The sequence below is a fragment of the Malurus melanocephalus genome, unplaced genomic scaffold (genome assembly GCF_030028575.1).
Source record: "Malurus melanocephalus ecotype Western Australia unplaced genomic scaffold, MMel_1.1 scaffold_21, whole genome shotgun sequence".
Classification (NCBI taxonomy): Eukaryota; Metazoa; Chordata; class Aves; order Passeriformes; family Maluridae; genus Malurus; species Malurus melanocephalus.
This window is the reverse complement of record NW_026623253.1, coordinates 4,151,952-4,173,618: the sequence shown is the minus strand read 5'-3', so window position 1 is coordinate 4,173,618 and position 21,667 is coordinate 4,151,952.

The following is a 21,667-nucleotide window of genomic DNA, read 5'->3' as shown; positions in this document are numbered from 1 at the left end:
AAAAGCTTCCTACGAAAATTCTGAATCCCCAGCTTTTAATGCACAATTTCAATTTCCACAGCTAAACTCTTTATGAATGGAAAAATCTCCAGACTGATCCCACCACCTGAGAAAGAACCTGTCCAATACCAACAGTTTCATTCTACTACTGCAGATCCAGGCACTGGGAGGAAATACTCAAGAACGTAAGTCTGGGGCAATAAGCATTTGTGTTAACGCATGCACAAGCAGCTGGCATACTGGAGAGAGGCAGCACTTAGGAGTGTGACAAATTTAGCCAGTTACTTTCAGAACTTAAAACTGCTGCTCTTAGAGGAAAGCTAAAGGTGCTTTCATAGTTTGCTTTGTGCATTTGTGGGGATGTTCCTCGGGTTTTGTGGTTTTTATCTGGTCCCTGCAGGTGAAACAGGGCACACTGAGTATAAAACTGGATTGGTTTTAATCCTCTGTATTTAACACAGATACAGCCTCAACACCCAGAATTTGCCAATACTCAAATGAACTGGGATAGAAGTAACTACTTTTCCCTCYTTCCTTAGAACAGAGCTGCACAGCAGAATGTTCAAGTGGGAGAAGGCAGCAGCTGCACTCTCTTCCCCTGGTTAGGAATTCTGCCCCTCTGGAGACACTGCCTCCAGAAGCATCCCAACACAATGCTCCCATACTCCTTATGAAGGTCTTCGCTTTAGAGCCATCATCATCAAGTCTCCTGACAGATGACTACTGAAAAAAAAATATATTTATTGAAAGCAATTTATCTGACAAATACTGGCAATTGCTCAAAATTCCTTTCAGCACTTCATTATTTGACCAGCTCCACAGACTGTCCAAATCCAGCAAATGACTCTTTCAGCAGTTTTTTCACAGGTCCTGAACTCCTACTTAGGAATAATGGTTTTTATTATCTGACAAGTACACCRGCCAAGGTGAAAGTATTTTGCCTCCACCTTCAGTGTAGTGGTACTACAACAGCAGAGGAAAAAGCACCCATGGTGGCATCTTCACAGGAKATTCAGGAAGGGCTGTAAACCTTGTAAGGTAAACACCAGAATTCCCGATGCAGAAATGTTCCAGTTAAAATGAATATTGATGTAGCACCCACCAACCCTCTGCCATCACTCACATAGAGCAAAAGAGCACAGTCACTAATTCTCCATTCAAAGATAATGTGTTTGGGTTGCAAACTTACAGCCTGCTTCCAACCTGGAAGTGGATTTCACCACACACACATCCACCCACAGGACTATTCATATTGTACAGACCTAGGGCCTGAAAATAACATTCTTACCTCTGYTGGGAGGTACAGGACGAATCTAATTCTACAGTCTGACCCTTTGTGAAATCACTTATCACAGTGTGAGTAACATGCAGGCAACAAAACAGGACAGCTTTTTAAAACAGTCTTCTAAGACMAAGCAATTGCAAAAACAGCAGGTGAATGAAGCATTTGCACCCCTATTTCAAACAGTTTTCCAGGTGTCACAAGGAGATTCTACCAGGGTAAACAAGAAGGAATATTTCCACTACAGATAGCCAAGATCAATTATTATATATTGTAGAAAGAAAAATCAAAAGTCTCAGCACAAAAACTGAAAGGAAACTGAGTGGTCTGTTCTTTGGCCCCTCCACCTCTACAAKTCTAACATAAAGAACAACTGGAAAAGCAGAGAGACATTATTCTGGGTTTGTTACTTCCTCTACCCCTCCTTGCAAGGAATCAGCAAAACAAACTGCTGTACCAACACACAAACTAAAGCACTCCTTTCTTGTACTTTSAAGTTCAGCCCTTTTTGCCTGAGGAATTCTCTTGGCTCGCGGGTTTGATGTCAGCCCTTGATTGTGTTTTGATGTTTCTGCAGATCTACGATTGAGTTCAATTCTCAGCAGCCAAAACAGACATTTGTCATCCTGTATGCATCAAATTTCCTGTGGCACACTGCCCACTTAATCATGCAGGCAAGGGGAGCTTTGACAAAGCAAGGGGCTGTCTGCAAGCCACCGTGACCCAGCATGTGTGGAGTCACTTGTAATTACCATTACTTAGACGGATCACTCAAGGCTTCCCGGTGYTGCTGCACACCAGTTCAACCACTCCAGAGTGTCTGAGTAAATATTTGCACGCAACAAGGAGCTGTTGAGAGGGTTTYGTCTACAGCCACAGCCCCCAGTGCATGAAATATTCAGCACATTAAATGTCTCCACTGATGCAGAGTGGTGGGTTTTCACTCTGATTTGATTAGCAGTGATGATTCTTTCATGAGGTGTGACTGTCCTTCTAGATTAGCATCAGCCCAGATTCCATGCAGCAGTCACGGAAAAAAGCAGATGGAAAAAGAGGAGTCTGACACGTTACAAAGGTTACTGTGCAGAGTCTCTATYAGTTCGGAGATTCCTTGTTAAAAATAAAATGCTGAAGCCTTAATCCTAATTTCATTAAAAGCATTACTGTGTGAAACTCTAAATTTAAACACAATGCAAAACTCAAATGTCACAACTAGTAAGAATTAACTAGGGAAAAACCTAAAACAACACAGGTTTAACAGAAGGAATGTCTTAACAAATAAGACAGCAACTCTTCATCCATAAAAGCTAGAAGCATTTCAGCAGAAGACATGCCTCTATATTTAAGCACAATAATCATCTCCTAATGAACACTGTAGAACTTTTTATTTACACTGATTTAAAATGTTGTTGCATCACTTCTAAAAATTTTTCACCTAAATACATCTCACTACCAAAGCAATTGGCAATTTTCAATAATGACGATGTGACATGGGTTGCATACTTTTAATGTCTATMTATTTTAAATTATTCCCTTATAGTAACATTCCCATATTATTTCTATATTGCAGCAGTGAAATTAATCTAATGGAAGGAAGAAAATTCTGCAGGGAAAAAAATAGTTTATTGGACTGAGTAATGTAGCTGAAACAGGAAAAAAAAAAGGCTGGTACTCACAAAAGCTACTTTTGTTTGCCAATTGGATCAGCTGCCTTTACCAACCTCAGTCAGACACAGGTCTGACTTTGACAAATCGGATTTTGAAAATGTTTGAAACTTTGCAGCAAGCACTCTGCCTTAATATGAAAGTCTGACAATGCACCCTAATAAAGCAGAGCACTAACCTCCCTAGTTAAATCTTGCTATGTATGTCAATACTGGCTACACTGGAGACAAATGAAAAGTCCCTATACAAATTCACAAGAACAGCAAAGAGAAATTCCAAGGTCTATCACACACAGAATTTTCACAGTACATCATCAGCAGTTATTTAACACAAGAGGCTTCTGTAATTGTCATTGAATGGGAAAACTCAGAGTGTTCAATAAGCTTCTGTTCTCTGGYTCTTCTGTGCAGGTTTGTATTAAAAAAAAATAGACAAGCTTATCAGTTTTTGAAAACCAGCTATCTTCTACATGAAACAGGTTTAGAAACAGGATGTCTCACAATCTGCTTCAAACCATTAGCAAAGTTTTAAAAAAATCAAAGGCAGGGGTTGAGTTTGGAAGGCTTCAATTCCCATCAGAGCAAGTTCACCAGCATGGCACTAAAAAAGGAGAACAAGGGATAGGGCAGAGAGGAGCCCACCATGGAACTCGTTTTGACTGCACCACAGTCCCCAGATACAATCCCAGATTTCCATTTAGGTCTCATTCAAACCRAGGTACCAGGATGCTGCTAATTACACACACAAGAGACACTGTAACTTCCTAGTAGTCCAACCAGCAATTTTATTTTCCTAATTAGATGATGGACGATGGGGAAAATTGAACTACACAGGGCTAAATTAAGAAAATTATAGCAGACATCTAGTGCTTTGCTTAAAAGCATTTTAAAACACTATCACTAGTGCAGAATAAATTCCCAACAGCAAGTAACTGCAGCATTTCTTGTACTTTTGTAACTTCTAGTATTATAGATTATAGTTCCAGTATATAGATCATAGTTATCTACATACAGACAACTGATGAGAATCCTATTATGCACCCAAAAGAACTTTGTATATAAAGTGTCATTTAGTTCTCTCTGTATTTTCAACCAGTTCTTTCAGGTTAGATAAAGCTCTAGGAGCCCTTGTTCACCCTTTCCTCAATCTTCAGAACAGTGGAAATCAGGATAAGTGCACACTTTTCTGAGTATACCCGCTGAGGTTTGCTTGCCRCAGTGGCAGAGTTCATGGAAACATGAAACCTTCTGTGCCAGAGCAGGATCTTTACCCTTAAWTATCTGAGGCATGATTTGAAGGCCTATTATAGCAAATGCTCTGTTTTACACATTTAGGTAAGGAGTGTTAAAAGTAAAATTATGAATCAAATGTTTCTGCCAAGATGAAACCCATGTTTATAAACCCCAATTTTCTCTAAACCAGCCCCTGCAACCTGTGGTGTCTGAAGACCAATTGGGTAAGCCATTTGCAGAGACAGCGGTTTTTACMTTGGAAAAGATAAAATCCATAGTTATTCTGTACAAACTAACACTTAGATATATCATCATTCACACAAGAAGCTTCCCAAATCACAAAACAGCACTGGGTCTGCTCTGTATAAATAGCTACAGAAATGCCAGCAATATCAGGAATCACTAATGAKGACAAATGGCAGGCCTGGAAATTCCACAAGATGCCAGTTTTTCATAAACTGCTGACTCTCTGCTTCCTGGTAAGTGTGGCCCCTTGTTCTGTCTCTGAAAAGCAACAGGCGAAGAAGATATTTAAAATTGCTGGAGTAGGAAGCAGAGTATGTAGGAGCAAGTTGGGCCCTGGAGCAGAAACACAAAAATGTTGTCTAGCAGAATGAAACAGGAAAAGCAAATAAACTGAGTGAATCACCCAGGAAAAGCTTCCCAAAGATTTTGTGCACTAAAACACACTGATCACTCCAATAGATTGTGTGAATAGTATTGAATTTTTGATAAAAATTGAACAAATATTTTTAAGATTTTTGGCAGCCATTTCTACCAAACTTGTACAGATTTTTAGCTCTGTTAGTAAGGATGGAGTACCTAGAGAAACTTCTCATATCCCTCTTATTTCTTATGGTGCWGTGAAAATTCATTTATAACAGATAGGCTGGATATTCAATTTCAATTGAAGCACGTAGCTTATCTTGAAGGCTGCTTAATAAAAATGCAGCACTTCAATGATAAAATGCTACTAAATAATTTGTATTCCAACATTAAGCAATCTTCAACACAGGGTTACATTTTACACACTGAATAGGGTCAGCCTATAGATCACAGAAATCTAAGACTCAATAAACCAGCAAGTTAATTCTCCACATATGCAGGCATACACATGARGTCAACAGCATTAAAAGCCACAACAGATAAAAGTGCATTTCCTGGAAAGCAATATCCAGATGCTGAAGTACTTAAAAAACCAAAACACCAAAATAAGATGCAGCTGGAAAAGACCGAATGCCATTCTGATTCTGACCAAGTTGCTTTTGCTGTTGCTACTTTATGTCAAGTCAAAAATCCWAACTAAATAATAATCAAATTATAATCAAATTAATAGGAAGACTGGATACATCACTTGTTCCTGAAGAACAAGGCAATCATCCTATAACCCTCCMCAGGCATAAAGTGCTCTTGAATAAAAGGAAACAAAAACAAAAACCATCAAACCACACACATAACAAATAACCTAAATGTAAACCATCTTAAAGCTCTGATACAATTTGATTTTGAGACTTTGTGTATCAAATGGCAAAGACAAACAAGTTCATCTCTCAGCCTTTCTGCCAAGTTTAAAAATCTGGCAATCACTTCTSTTTCTTTGTGAAATTTCTAATGAAAATAATAAAGATTAATTGTGTTGGTATCATATGGAAAATGTCATGAACAGATTTTAAACTAAGTTTTAGAAAAATCTTTAAAATATCTCAAAATAACTTTATAAACAGTATCACTAGCTCTATAATRTATATACATCAAAAAGTCTTGCCACTGGAATAAAGTCAAGAAGTGGAGTAGAAGCTTGGGGGATGAAAGAATTGAAAATCAAAAAATACGATTAAAAATTAAGAGGAACAAAATAAAACACAAAAAAAAAAAAGCCCAAACTCTACTACTACTATGCAGCCCCTATGTTGTGCCAGCCCAGCTTCCGCAGTTTTCTAAACCTTCCTAAGAGGGAATTTTATTTCATTTTGCATGGAGCCTTCACAGAGAAACTTAGCAAGTGGAGAAGTAAAAAAGCAGTTTGGAAAAGAAACCAAGAAAACATTTGCGTTTAAACCTTACGAAAAATAAAGGCTGAAAACTCAGACAATTCTTGGAACTCTCTGAACATAAAAGGTTTGATGTTTGCAAGATACCAGGCACCAYAGGGCTGGCCTATTTCTCCAAGTAATTTACAGCAAATTTAACCTTATCAGTATTCAGGACCAACTCTAATACGGAGAAGAAAAATGTCATAGAAACAGAAGAAGAGGAGATAAAAGGAAAACAGTGAGGAAGAAAAGCACATCATGTCTTAATTGAACTGAGGATGAGATGAGGAAGGGTGATACAGCCTGGGGCTACGGGAAAACACTTCTGATGATGCAGTGTGCATGCCAAGCAAGGGCRGAGACTCCCCAATACCTGTCACTTTTTCAGGACAGCTTTAGCAGCATGCAAAGCACAGCAGCTGCTGAGTTCTTGTTAAAGCTGAATGAATAATTTGCCACAAACAATACGTCTGACAAACTTAGCCTCTCTCTCTTTTCATCGTGTTCCTAGAATACCGTGAATGGAATTGCATTATTCAAATGCAGCCAAATTTCCCTGCAGCGTTTCCCCACGTAGAGCTCAGCTGCCAATATTCAGAGGGTTGCTGAGCTGTGTTCAAAAAAGATTATCTGGTATTTTTCCCTTTCCTAACTGGATGAACAAATGTAACCTACTTCTGAAAACAGACATGCACAAGTATTTAAAAATTGATTTCCATGACTAACTGGCTATGTGACACATTCAGTGCGGAAAAAGAAAAGGGGATTTACTAAACATGAGGACTCCCTTGCACAACAAGAGTTAAGTTTACTATACAAATTTAACTACACCAAAACAAACACATATTACTATATACTGAAGAAATATCTTTCTCATAAAATTCATATTTCCTGGCTATTCATGAAACTGAAAAATTAATACAAGTTTAAGCAATCAAACTGAAATATTTAAGCTAACATTTAAGGCTACTTGCATTCATTTCATTGTGCAATACTAATCCAGATCCCACTAGCGTTATTAAATTGTGTTATCTTTCTTGGTTAAACATTCAGTCATTTATAACTACCTTAAAAAACCACAAAAGTTCTTTCTCATTGTCCTCAGGATCTGCTTCTCACATAGTACAGCAATGAGAGCACAATTACTGAAATGAAGATGTTGGCAGCCTTCCAGGTGCCAGTAAGAATACAACGGGTATTACTCACCAGTTCCTTGTGTGCTGTTCAGGGYTGTAATCTGCCAGCTCTAAAAACAGAAAATTCCCAGCAGTGCTTGTTCCCTCCTTTTGATGCCGGATTCTTTTGTAAAAAGCTGTCATCTTAGATTAGCAGGAGCATTATTTATTTTTTAATTCCCTGTAGGTATTTATTTTTCTTATTCCCTAACGTGGACCTTTGAGATGGCTGCCCTACCCCAAGAGCCTAAAATACAACAAATGAGCACCTAAAATCGCTGCCACCTGGAATTTAGCTGARTGCAATCAGGGCCTAAGAGCTAATYTTTTGCATTTCTTGACCTACGGATGATGTGGCAGCCTTTCAAAGTCAAGTCTGAGCAATAATTTCAGAAAAACAATCCAGGCATTAGAAWAGTATAACTTTGGGTGATGATTTGACTTGCAGGTATCAGTTTTGCACTCCCCAAGCCTAGAAAAGTGATGCAAAATGCAGAGGGGTTTTGGAGAAGCTGGCAGACATCAGCCAAAGGCAATTCATCAGAGAAAGGCAAATGGAATAAGCATTCTGGGGTTAATTTTAGGTGACTGGTTACATTTCCTGTTCAATTCCTGAACACTGGGTCACCCTTAGCAGGGACACTTTTATTCCTTTGTAGCCACACTTCTGTAAGGACAGGCTTAGTCACTTGCCTTAAACATCGTAAATTTCAAAGTTATTTTGGAATAAAACTAGCTGGTGCAAGCAAGAAACCTTTTTGTGATCTCAAAAAAAGTTGTGCTGGCAAAACCAGGCCATTTGTAGTGTTGAACAGTCTCCTTCCCAGGGCACTAAAATAATCTGTTACTTGAAATACCAAATCTGGGAATAAAGAGGTCACATGAGGAACAGGCTTTTCTGCATCCAGAGTTTCATCTGCTGGACCAGTTCTCTGGTTCATTGAATTACTGAGCCCACAAGGCTGGCAATGCTGCAGTTCTGGAGGCTGCATTAACACTTCTGTGCTCTCAGTATCAGAATTCACCCCAATACGAGCGCCAGCGCCAAACCGCGTTACTGCTGCAAACCCTGAAACATTGAGCAGCGCTCAGAAACCACAGCCATCCCCCAGCACCCAGGGCCAGCCGGAGCCGGGCTCCTGCCTCTCCCCACGGGTTACACTCTCCTCCAGCAWCGGAGGGGAACGCTCAGAAATCGAAATTCCGCCTGGAAAAGCCCGGAGGAACAGCCGGGAGCGGGCGGGAACTGCACGGGGCAGGGCCGCCCCTGGCCCAGCGGCACCTGCGGCTGAGGGAGGGGCCGCAGCGACGGCCCCCATGGGTGCGCTTCTGAGTCTTCGTAGGGCTCCTCACCTCAAAAAAAACACACCAGCAATCAGTTTGGGAAAAATCTCTGAGTCCCTTATCGAGCCCAACCTGCGACTGATCACCGCCATGCCACTGAGTGCCACCTTAAAAACCTCCAGGGGACTCCAACACCGCCCTGGGCAGCTCATTCCTATGTCTCATCACCCTTTCTGTGAAAAAATTCCTGCTGATGTCCAACTTAAACCCAGCCGGGGTGCCYGGGCCCACATCAGAGCGTGGCAGGGGGGCAGCACAAGTTCTGGGCAGAGCCCCATGGTGGTGCAGGGCATCGAGAAAATGAGTCACTTATGCTGAGAAAATTGAGCTGGATGCTGGGCTTGATTTATTTTTTTTTTTTTTTGCTTGTCCCCGTTATGAAAAAATCATCTTTTGCATCATTTACATGCATGCTACAACCTTGAGCTGGGGAAATCCAGTGTGCCTTGCTGTAATATTTTAATGGGTTTGGTTGTGGRTACGAGGAAACAAGCCAGCATAGCWGCAATACAGCACGGCCTTGCACAAACTGATGTGTGCTGCTGCGAGTAAAATCCCAGCGGGTATAATGATAAAACAGTTGTAGCCATAACCCCAGCTACTCACAATGGTTCACGAAGATATAATTCCCAACCAAATTTCTTGTGTGTAATAATAAGTCTGATCGTAGCCTACTGATTGCATGCGAGCCTGAACRCCTTCCTTGGGAGGATGTTAACAGATAGGCACTGAGCCTTGCTGTTCCCACACGGCTGTGAAAACATCACCTTTTTCATCATTAAGTCGCTAAGCAGGCTGGATAACATTGCCTAATTTTACATTCAACAGCTACAGCAGGCAGATATAAAAACAAAAAACAAAACAAAAAACAAAAAACAAACAAAACAAAAAAAAAAAAAAAAAAAAAAAAAAAAAAAAAAAAAACCCAAAACCAAAAAAACAAAAACAAAAACCCACACTGAAAAGTCTGTTGTTATGCCCAGAACTCAGGAAAGACTTTCGGGGCTGGCACAGATCTCCGTATCCTCTGACACGTGTTTTCTTTTAACATAAATACTGACTCACTAAACTGAGTCGCCTCAAGTACTTAATGACATCGAAATTTGTGATGTGTTCACATTATTTTGAGATATGGCAAGGCAAAAAAAAATATTTTTGAAAAAGGCTGTATCACTTCAGACAGCAAGTTCAGAATCCGTCAAAAGCACCACCAATGTTGTTCTTTTTTACCTTTAATTTATAAAAATAAACCAGAAATAATCCATGCAATAAAAACTGTTAAATTGCTTTTAAATTAAAAAAWTTAAAGACAACAAGGTGTTTTCCCCTCATCCACAAAGAAACAGGCAATAGAAGCACATTTTAAGAAAGACTGCTTTTTGGTAGAACTGAGAAGTTTTCAATCAAAGCAGTTTTGAGTGAAAGAAATTCAATCAGCTCTACTCYGATATGCCTTCATCCACATGTCTCAAGTTGTTATTTTCTTACAGAGGAGAAGACCATAAAAGTTTTTTATCTTCTTAAAGATAAAGTGGAAAGACCTGCCTAAGCTTCTCACTAAGATACAAAAAGCAGAAGCTTTGGCTCCTGACACCAAAACACGATCTGACTAATAACTATTCAGTGCAAAAATTACTCATCTGGAGTGCAGCATGATTTTCCATCCTTCAGTCAAGATCAAGTTCTGTTATCACATGCGCAATTAACTTCTTGCAGCTGTGAGTGATACTTTCTCCAAAATTTTCCTTGCTACATTGGAATAATGAAGGAAAGTAGGATCACTGATATTTCCAGCTAAATATAAAGACATTTTAAGTGTATAATACACCCTAAAGCYGAGCAAGACAGAGCATAGAAATTGTGCGTGAAATTGCAAGAGGTTTCTTCTCATTTGTTAAGAGATTTACATCTAGAAAGGACTTGGCCACTTTGTGACTTGCCTTCAGCATAGGAATTGACCCATTTATAGTCTTTTGGACCAATTTTTGACTTTTTTGTCCAACAGCCAGGGACCCGTGCCCTTCAGACTTCACTGTTCATACGGATCACTTCCAAAATAATTTTTAGCTCACAAATCCCAGTTTTGATAAATGACACTGTTGTGTCCCCTTTTTCCCCTTAGTTTTTCTCTTTTAAGATTTATTTGAGTTCCTGAGTTGCATTGTAACTATTAGAAAAAATTTAAAAAAAACTAAAAGCCATGTTGTCTTCCAGGGGTTGGATAGACACRCAAAATTTTACCTTGAAAGAGTTTTCTCTGCATCAGTTCTGTATGGAAAGGCTGTGATTCCAGATTTCCAGGCAACATACTTGAGATAACTTCTTTCCTGTGATCACATTAGGCTTTAAATWGACAGGGAAAGACATTGGCCATCCACAGGGATGTGGGTTTAGATGTGAGTTTTCTCCAATGATAATTTTGTATTTTGRTGGAGGAAGTGGTGCAGTTACTGAAGATAAGGTGTAAGATGAATGGTTTGGTTTGCAATTTTTTTGGAAGACAATCTTTGGAAGACCAGAAAATACCGYGTACTGAGCAAATAATTTAAATAAATGTAGGAATAAATTATTTAACTCATGGAGAAATATCAAGGATATATTTGCAGCAAATCTCTATCAATTACAGCTAGTTTTGTTCTACATTAAAAACCATGGCATGGAGCAATAAGGAAGAGCTCAAGTTTGTGATTCTGACAAGAGGAGTTTTTTCTGGAAAAACATCCAACTGACTGTGTGCATATGGTCAAAACCAGACAAGACAGATCATTAGTGCTTCTATAGAATATTTAGCCTCAGGATTTCACAGTGTTTTGCAAACTTTAATTAATTCTTGCATTATTTTGGCAAGACAGAACATAAAATGCTACTTCCAGATTGCCATCTCATCAGTAATTAAGAGTATCTTTTCCAAGGCTGCAGAGCAAACCAGTTCCCAAGTGAGGAGCTGAACCCAAACTTTCTGAGCTCCTGCTCTAACAACTGCTGAGCTCTCATAGCAATAGCAAAATAAAATTWAAAGTCCTGCAGGCATCTACTTGCACTTTATTGAAATGTACACYGAATAGATTTCACACAGAATCTACAAAAAATGGGACACAAATAAACAGTCATCACAGTCATCAAAGCCACTGGCTTCTGCATTTTTAAATTCTGCTCCAGACTCCCTTTATCTTACATTGTAAAGCAATTCAAAACTCTCAGCTTTGAYTTGGAATTCCTCTGTATAATACATAAATCCACCTATTTTGTGGGACAGWGATAAAGAAGTCTGAATTGTTTTCACTGTCAGCTACTAAGAACTTCCTTAGCTGAGAGATCAGGCTAAAAGTTGTGGGATTTATTTTTTATAAATGCTTTCAGACCTCAAAGAAAGAAAAAGCAAACCCCTATTAGTTTAACAGTTTCCATTTCATTCACCCACTACTCCCCTTCAAATCATCATGAGATCAGGCTTGAGAGAGGGTTTTCCTTTTAGATTTATTTTTCTGATTAACATTGATGTATTCATTACATTTTGAGGCTGAGTTCTGACAGTAGGTGCACTTCCAGAATTGACTGCAGCTGCAATGTGTATGAAATACTCCCAGTTCCTTACTCAGCTCTGACAGAACTGTGTTTCATGGGATTGAGATGTGGTCTTAGTACACCAGGACCTATAAAGCAAAGCAGTCATGGTGGGGGCCCACATATTTGTGAGAAAGGTGGCAAAATCTATTCCCTTTYATTCACAGAAATTCCTGTGCTGATGTTGACCAATGTATGAACAATGAAACTGGCAATTTGCCATTTTGAGTACAGTAAGTAGATTTTATAATTTTTTCTCTGCCCTTAAAAATGTAAAATGTAAATATAATTTTACACTTTTTAAAATGTAAATATAATTTTACACTTTTTTTTTTCCTTAGATACTTACTGACACAATCATGTGCAATCTGTTTCAAGTATTCTGGATCTGATGGAATCTGGCAAGAAGCCCTGGAGTGCAACAGTGTTTTGGGTGATAATTAACATCTTTTATCACGTAAATCATGGTCAAATTAGCTATTTGGGGCTTCTGGAGCTTTCACTGCCCCACCCCACTTCATCCCCTACAAGCATTATTTTCTAGAATAATGCCTACAAACATAATCAATAAAACCCAAGGAACCCAAGATCCTTGTTTCTTTCATCCTTCTCAAATGCCCATGGTTGGAGTGGAACATAGAGCAAGGAGCAGAAGAAGGCCAAATATCCTCTCTGCATCGTCTACCTTACGCGTTAAAATCTTCGGTATTATTTGGCAAATTGGGAAAAGGGGGTTTAGTTTCTATTTCTATCAAGTTCTGCTGTAGCACCATGAGAAGTTGTGTGCCCTTTCATAGAACCCATGGTCTCTATTGAAGCTGTCACTTAAGTGTCACTTAAGTCCTTTCCCAGGAAGTGGTTAGTGTCAAGGTGCAGGTCTTTTTAATCTGCAGTTAAAACCTCACCTTTTTGGCAAAAGTTTGTGTAGTCAGTGGCATTCAGACCTTTGTGGATGCTCAGGTAAGAGCACCTGGCAGCACCTTATCTCTTACGTAACCCACAGCCTCTCTTTAGGTTGACACGATTTGTGGAGGATTTAGGAAGCATTTGGAACATTGTTGCCGAGTGTAGGCAACTGATATTGATTTCTTATACAAAATACATGAAACAGAGAGCTAAATCTTTAAATATTCTATATGATTTTACTCATTCCTCTATTTTAAATTGTGAATTCACTCAGAGAAGTTGTAATTTTCTTGATTCTAGCAGACACCACGATGTATGAGAGATATTGTCTCCTTTCTGAGAAGCCAATTCTACCCGTATCTTGTCAGTGCTTCATCATTAATTCTCTGATATCATTTAAGTGGAGGGTTCCCTGGCGTGTCAGCAATGTTTTCTCAAATTAGTGACATCTGCTGTCTCTCCACTATTTGTGTAATTTGTGGTGAATTTTCACCTATTTCTTTCCACTAATGCAATCTTTTAGCTATGCTGCTTTAGGCAGAACACTTYAAAATGTGGAAAATGTGCCAGTGGGTTGGCAGAACAAGGTATTTGCACAATGTTATTTTTATGTTAATCTGAAGTTTGACAAATATTCTATTTATATTCAGCAGTGCCTCTGTGTAATAAAATGTTCCTGTACATATGTGCATATTTTTGGCTAAGCAGAATACAGAATAAAAGTGTGATTTATGAAGGTGCCAGATTTCTTTCATGCACAGTGCAATAATCTATAACTAACAAATATAAACAGTTCCATCACAATGCATTAACTCTTGAATAATCTACCAGGGGGAGAAGCAGGTACATAAATGTGTATTAGATTATAGATACRCCCCCTTGTCTCCTCTATTTCAAACTAAAAATAAAAATTAGCCCCCAAATTGCTGGCATGYAGGCACACAGCAATTGCTGCACCGAATCAGAGAATTAAATTRCTTATTTTAATATATGTAGGTGGGTGCAGATGCTGGAAGACAGGTATTAACTCTCATATAGAACAAATTGCCTGGTTACATAATGCTGAGAATTGGGAAAGAATAGAATTTTTAGTCAGAAATAACTCCCTTAACTAAAGAGCAAAAGCCCCTCTGTGCCTGTGACAATTTTCATTTTTCTTCCTTGGATCTGTGTGTATTTCTAGTTTCTTAAAGAAGGATAAATGAAGAGAACATTTGTGATGAGACTACCATTAATATGACAGCACTTTACATATTATTTTATTATTATTATTCTTGAATCTGTTCCTCAGGGGTTTTCAGACAGATTAAAATACCTTGGGGATGTACTCTGCAAACTGGGCCCCTGCAAAAATCCAGGTTAAAAGCAAAAATTTTAAATTGCTGTTTAAATTGCTTAAGTTTTTCTTTTTTCATTAATTTTATTCCTTTAAAATTACAATAATTTCTGCAGTTTGACTCACCYTAAAATCCCACAAGCTCATGGATGGGAAAAAGGAAAGGAGTGACTGGCTGGAAGCTGTGGGAGGGGGAACAGTAAGTGGAAGGAACACAAAGGGWAGGTAATAATTAAGCTGAAGAAACATTGAAACCACCTACAAACAAGCCTAATTTCTGATTTAAGTTTTCATGAAACAGAGTTATTCATCTGGCTCTGAGGATTTCAGGGTGATTCCTGATTTTAAAATAAACATCATTTAAAGAAACACTACTGTGTGTGAGGTGAGGGAGAGAAAGGGAAAGCATCTTGGAAGAGTCAGGTGTGTGTGCCAGTTACTGCTCTTTGGGAAGTGTCTGTTCCATAAGGCTCTTGGGAATGGGAACTTCTTTCCCTTCCTTCCCAGAGCACATTGGCTGTAATCCCAAATCAGTCTTCCTCCATTTGACAGATGCTCAGGCTTAGCTGTCACCTTCTTCTAGCAGCTGTCACCTAACCACAGTTTGTGGTCCATTCTCAGGAACTCCAGATTTTAGGCATCTCCAAATTCTCATTCCCAAGGGGTGTAGRGTTTATTATCCCTGCTATGCCTGGACCACAACTCAAATGCCCCCTCAAAGCCGGTGCAGCTGGTGGCCCCATCCTTTAGATTTTCACCCCAGTTATTGGTCAAATGCTGTCAGCRCTTCAACTTTCCTTTGGATCACCTCTTTCAGAAGATCCAGCATCATCTTTGCTCTTTTGGATGAAGTCAGAGCATTATAAATTTCCTTTGATGAATATTCTCACTGAGACTCTACCACCAGGAGACAGGGTTTTTCTCTCCTCTCTGGTCTCAGAAGGCTGTGTGTCCTCTCAGTGGTGTTCACAATGTTGCTTTCTGCATGCACAACAAAAATAATTCTCTGAAAGATTAATTTTTGAACATAAATCCAAGTGTAAAGATATCTCAGCTTTAAAAATACACTTCTGTAGAGRATTTTCTTGTTTTTTTCTTTAAAAGTACCCCAATCCTTGCATAGCACAGGCAGAGGAGTCCTCTGGTCATAGTTCCTAACTGTTCAAAAAGGTAATTAGGAAAGGAATGGAATTAAAGATGAGAAGAGGTTTGAGTGGACAATGAGAAGGAAGTGCAATGACAAATGTACAGTTAGGCATGGGAAAGAAAGGCTGTAGAAAAGAGTCATGTCATTGTCACAGGGGAAAGAAATTCCAGTCTAAACAGTCCAAAAGTTTCCCCTTGTGAGAGGGAAAACACATTAAAAATTGATACTRCTGCCCAACTCCAGTTCCTGAAGGATTTTTCTCTAGCATCTTTGGTAAAAACATTAGGAAACAGTCTCTTGTACAGGTCTGCCCTGATTTTGGTACTGCTTTTGTACCTCCTAATTGACAGTCATGCATCTGGTTCCTTTTAGTTCTGATCCAGAGACAGCACACTCCTTAAATTAGGCTTCCATTTATCTTAGTTATCTTGATTTATGCAGCATTCTGTGGACCATTCATCACACAGCTAATCTTGAGTAACCTTGAGTAACCTTGAGTAATCTTGCTGCCCCTAATTTTACCCTTTCTTTCTCAGCATTAGCCCTGAAGACTTCTCTTTCTGCTTTGAAAAAACACCTGTGAAATCTTAGCCAACATCTCATATTTTCCAGATAATTTTTTTATCCCAAACTCTTTCCTTCTTCTCAGCAGATCTTGTTCCCTACCATAATTAAAATTGTTGAAATGTCTGACACGTTTATAGGGGCACCTCACTGGTGTGATAGTGACTGCCTACAAAATCTTCTGACAAATTACTCAGCACAAAGTATTTAAAACATCGGTTCTTGCCAGTTCCCAGTACATGGGTTATTTAATTTGGGTTTTTGTTCGGATTTTTTGCTTCTCTAGAAATTTGAGAATGTTCAAAACTTTGTTAAATTGTTTGACAAACCTTGTGTGCCTCTAGACCAAATTGCTAACTGAGGCATCAAGCAAYACCTCCCAGCCATTCTATTTCAGATTGTATTCTTCAGGGGACTAGGTCTTATTTATTTAAAGTTTAATACATTTTAAACMTCAGTCTTCTCCTCTGTTATCATTCTCCCACACTCCCATGATCTGTGAGCTTCYGAGGCCATGCCTTTAGCCCAGCTTCTTCCCAACCAGATACCCTCTAGGCTGCATTGTGCAGCCCGTCCTTCCCTTCAGAGCAAAATATGATAAACTAGGACCTTTCCATATCCAGAGTCTCTGCAGWGATCCCTGGCAGCAGAATTAACTGTCTCGTCTCATGGTGATCTCAAGGCTTCTTCTGGTCCATGTCCACCCAAGCCTGAAATCAAGCCTGCCTTCTTCAGAAAATTACCACTCCACTCACCCTCACTGATTCACACTAATTTACCAGRAGAGAACTCTGAAATCTATCCACAGTTTTGCACACCTTCCTGTATTTCCTTTCTCCTCCCTGTACATGCTTTTTTTTTTTTAATTCAGGAAAAAAAATTGGAACAATCAAAGGAATCGCTCCATATTTTGTTTAGCAAGTTTATGCAACTCTAGCATGAAAAATTCAGAGGCCATGACAAAAATTTTTCTGTAGCTCAGTGTAAAGTGTGAGGATCTAACAGGTCTCCAAACAGAAGTAATTTCACAAACTGTACTCTATGCACAGTAATTCAGAGAGTACTAAGGACAGAATTGCAGCCTAAATGAGTTTTGTGCCTTCATTTMTGCATAGTTTAGTGCTTTAATCTGAAAAATTTGTCACAGACATCCAAAATGTGCAGCTCTTAACATCTCTACRAAGCCATTTGATGAGAGTTTGGAACCAGACTTGTTGCCTTTGCTTTCTCTGGAACTCAATTCCAAGCACTTAATGAAACCAACTTGAACACAACAAAGGAACAGCTTTGCTGCCCCCACGTCGAGGAGTTCCTGCTCCTTCTGCTGAAAATAAAAGAGGCAGGGAAGTTTTCATTGCGAGATTTCCCACAGGAGTATTTTTGTAGGCTGGGATGTTTAAAGCCCCTCCCAACTCAAATCRTTCYATGATTCTATGATTTCAGAGGTTCTCCTGGCAGGAAGCAGGAAAYAATATCCYTGGAGACTTTCTGACAGTCKYAAAAAGCACTGCTGCCCCAAAATCYTGTTACTCTAAAATCAAGCCACTGCACTCAATTTCCCTTCACCTGATACCATGGGAATGCCTGGGAATTTTTTTGCTTCCAATTGCATTAGGTAGTCTGGGATTTCCATTCTTAACTCCCAAAATCAAAGGGGAAACAGTGTGTTGCAGGACACTCAAGTTTGTGCACYACTCCCCATCATTTTCCAAATACCTTTAAAAAGAATTTTTTTAAAAGGATTCTTCAGAGTTTTCCTTTTTTGCTCCTAATGGAAAAGGAAAAAATTATGATTAACACACAAGAAGAAAAGCTCCTACACAAATACCACTTGAGTTCTTCCAAGGATAAAGCAAGAAAACAGCAACTTTTTTTGTGGATCAAATTTTAGTATATTTTTAATAGGAGAATTTCTGTTTGGGAAAGCTTATGTATTTAAGGAACATACAGGGTTGGTCAAACAGTGTTTTGAGCAACAATGTTGTGTCCTCTTTTTTGAGAAGATCCTCCTTTTATATCWGGTAGTTCAGAAACAGTATTAAATATTAAAAGAATTTAAATGCCTTTTTAGGAAACACAAACCTTGAGTAGAAAACTTATAAATTGGATCAGTTTGAACAAGAAAAAATAGATTTATATTCTTTGCAGAAGAGATGAAAGATATTTGAACTATCCATCAATAATTAAAGTAGTACTGAATATGATAATACTTTTCTATTTCACTGTGTGGTAGATAGTTGGATAAATCCACCTTATTTTCAGTTCCTTTTCATCCAACAAGTGTTCTGCTCTTTGTGTCCAAAAAATACTGCCACTTCCAGGTATCTCTGAATTCTTGGTGAATTATTCAGGCCATGTCACCGAACAAATAGCATGGGACCTCACTAAAAAGGTGTTGAACCTAAATAAATTTATGCTTTTATTGTAAACCTAAAAAAATTAGGTGTATGTTGAGACTTATGTTCAGTCCAAGCAATTTTTCCATAAAAAGTGAAATCATACAAATGAAAATATAAATGCAGGATCTGAATATGCAGTAAATTCTACACTCCTGTCTTGGTTTGAAAGACAGGTGTTTGCCAATGAAGGCAGGGACGCCCCTTGGAGTGGTGGCTATGACCCCCCTTCTCTCCGAATTATTATAGCTTTGAAAAAATCACTGGCTTTCAGGCAAGAATAAGGGTAAAAGGGAATAACAGTTTTTACTAATATATATAACAAGGCGACACAAGTAACAATAACAATAGCAACAACCAGCCCAGTCCCAAACCCAGTGACAGCCTTACAGAGACACAGCCTCCCCTTTGGTGCAGTTACAGTCCCAGTCGGCAGGGGCGCTGTTGGCTCCCGGCTGGGCAGGGCGGGTGCAGTGATTCTCCGGCACCTGCAGGGGGCGCTGTGGCGCGGGTCCCGGCTGGCTCAGATCTCCCGCGTTGACAATGGTGGACACAAAAATGGCAGAGGTGGATGGAGAAAAGTTTCTCTGCAAAACTCACAGCRGAAACGTCGATCTCGGTGSTCCTCTGGACAGCAAGARAAACCCAGGATGGCAAAGAGACGAGCAGAATCCCACGGCTGCGAAACAGGATGGAGCAGAGCTCACCCCTGAAGCTGGAATCTCAGGGGGTCCCCAGCAAGGCACAGGGGAGAAGATCACAGTGCAGCAAAAAAAAGGAACCAATGAGCAGAGATGCTGGGCTCTGCAGAAAAAGGGCAGGCCAGCTCTCCCCCGCAGCTGGCAGATTGAACTCCTTCTCCCAGCCAAGCAGCGCAGGAAGTGAAGTTACCCCCCCCACACACACACACTGATTCTCTCCCAGTGCTCAGCAAGGACATTTAGGTGGGGCATAGGTCTTATTGTCTTTACTAATCACTGAGCCACCTGGCAATCAGTGTATCCCAGCAACAAAATGGGAAAGAAAAATTCCCCAAGAAAGGAAACAAAAGGGGAAATCTTAACCCACAACAACTCCTTAGGTGACTTGTTTTGTGGAGATGCTGAGGACTGCTCATCTGCAGTGAGTCAGGGAAACTGAGATTCCCTCCTAGCAGTTTCTGTCAGCTGTTGACGCTGCAGTGAAAGGATGTGTTGGATGGGTGTCATGTGGGAGACGGCCCTACTGAAACAGTTACTGCTTCAGCTCCATTGATTTTGGCAGGAATCTCCCTGACACACAGCTTGATATTGAAGGATGCTGACCTCCCTTATTATCCCAGGAGATGGGGTCTCAAGAGCTTCACTGGAGACTATTTCCTATTGATTTTAAGTCTGCTTGTTGTGACACGGATCACATTAATCTTGCAGGATGAAGGCAGCAGAGCAGCAGCACAGCAGACASGAGGGCCTGGGCTGGCTGTGTTTGCAGTTCCATCCATGTGCAGCACTGGGTGCAATCCAGGTGGGAAATGGTAATTGCTAATGACCCAAACAAAGCCAGTTTCAAAAGCAGGTGGTGCTTTGTTGGGCTTTGCAGGGTAAACACCCAGATGTARAGGGGGTGGGCACACAGACTGAGGTTTGAGCCAGATAAGGGAGAAAGCTGATAAGAAGCTGACCCTGTGGAAGCAGGACAGTGCTTTATATCATGTCAATGCCCTCTCTTATGCAACTGGCTCAGGCATAACCCCCCCCCCCCCCCCCCCCCCCCCCCCCCCCCCCCCCCCCCCCCCCCCCCCCCCCCCCCCGGGAAGGTACTGGGACATTCACAAGCAGGCTTGAAGGAATTAATCTCTTCTGATGGTGCACAATTGACTCAATGAGGCAGTCTTGTGTCTTAGATGGGGTCATCAGTCATCAAAGACCCCCATTTCTGGGGGTCTCATTTCTGGGGTTTTCACCAGAGGACTGCACACCACTCACCAGTGTTTCATCAGACAGTGTAAAACTCCCCCTGCCTCAGGAAGGTACCTGGGTGTTTCCATGTAAACCTGAGCATTTATTAATCCATTRAMCTTTGTGTTTCATMGGCTCCCCCCACCCCARATGGATCAAGGTGGGACYRTCGACCAACAGACATCARAATTGCAACAACCAAGTCCTTCTTCTGGATCCATGGGTGGTGATATCTTTCTGTTCTTATCCCTTCTTTSTTATGCATTTTCTTCAGTGTTATTTTTATGCTTTTATATTGCTGTATTTCTAGAGATAATAACCCAAATAGCTACAAACCTCATTTTCATTGCAACCAAATTGTCCTAAAATAAACCCCACATGCATATACACACACACACAGAGAATCTGGAAAATAATTGAGCATGAAAAAGATTGAGGATTCCWACCTCTCTTTAAACAGACTGCTGCTCTTCTGTGAAGAAACTGAAAAGTCTGTATGACTCCAGCATGTTTCCATGGGAARCAATGTTTTGTATCTTCATATCACATTGTATGTCTTTACAAAGMATTTTTAAAGTACCAAAACCTAAAAATAAATCCTGAAAGTAATTGTTAAAATTCAGTTAACAACTTGGAACTACCTATGGTTTGGGGAAAGACAAAGATATATGTGTGACATAAGAAATAATTTTTGTTTAAATACTTGTACACAACATTTCCATCAAGCCAATGCCAATAGTTTAGCACAAGTTTAGGTATTTCTGGTGTGTGTAACCCTTCCAGAATAAGGTAAGGATTCACTAAATGAAGTCTTATTACATTTATGCAGCCAAAGATTAGTTTCTGTCATACTCAYTCTGTGATTACTTAGCTATCTCAAGTTTTTTTTTATATGTATATATCAGAATTTTGTGTTCCTCCATAYAACTGCAAGTTTTGTGCCACACTCACAATGGATCATATCTGTCTTTGTCGTGATGCATCAGTGTTACTCTGACTCCTTAAAGTTAGTTCAGATCTCCAGATGGTTTTTTAATGTTCCATTACTTTGGGTTTCTAAGGTAGTTTTCTGTAAGCATTTCAAGG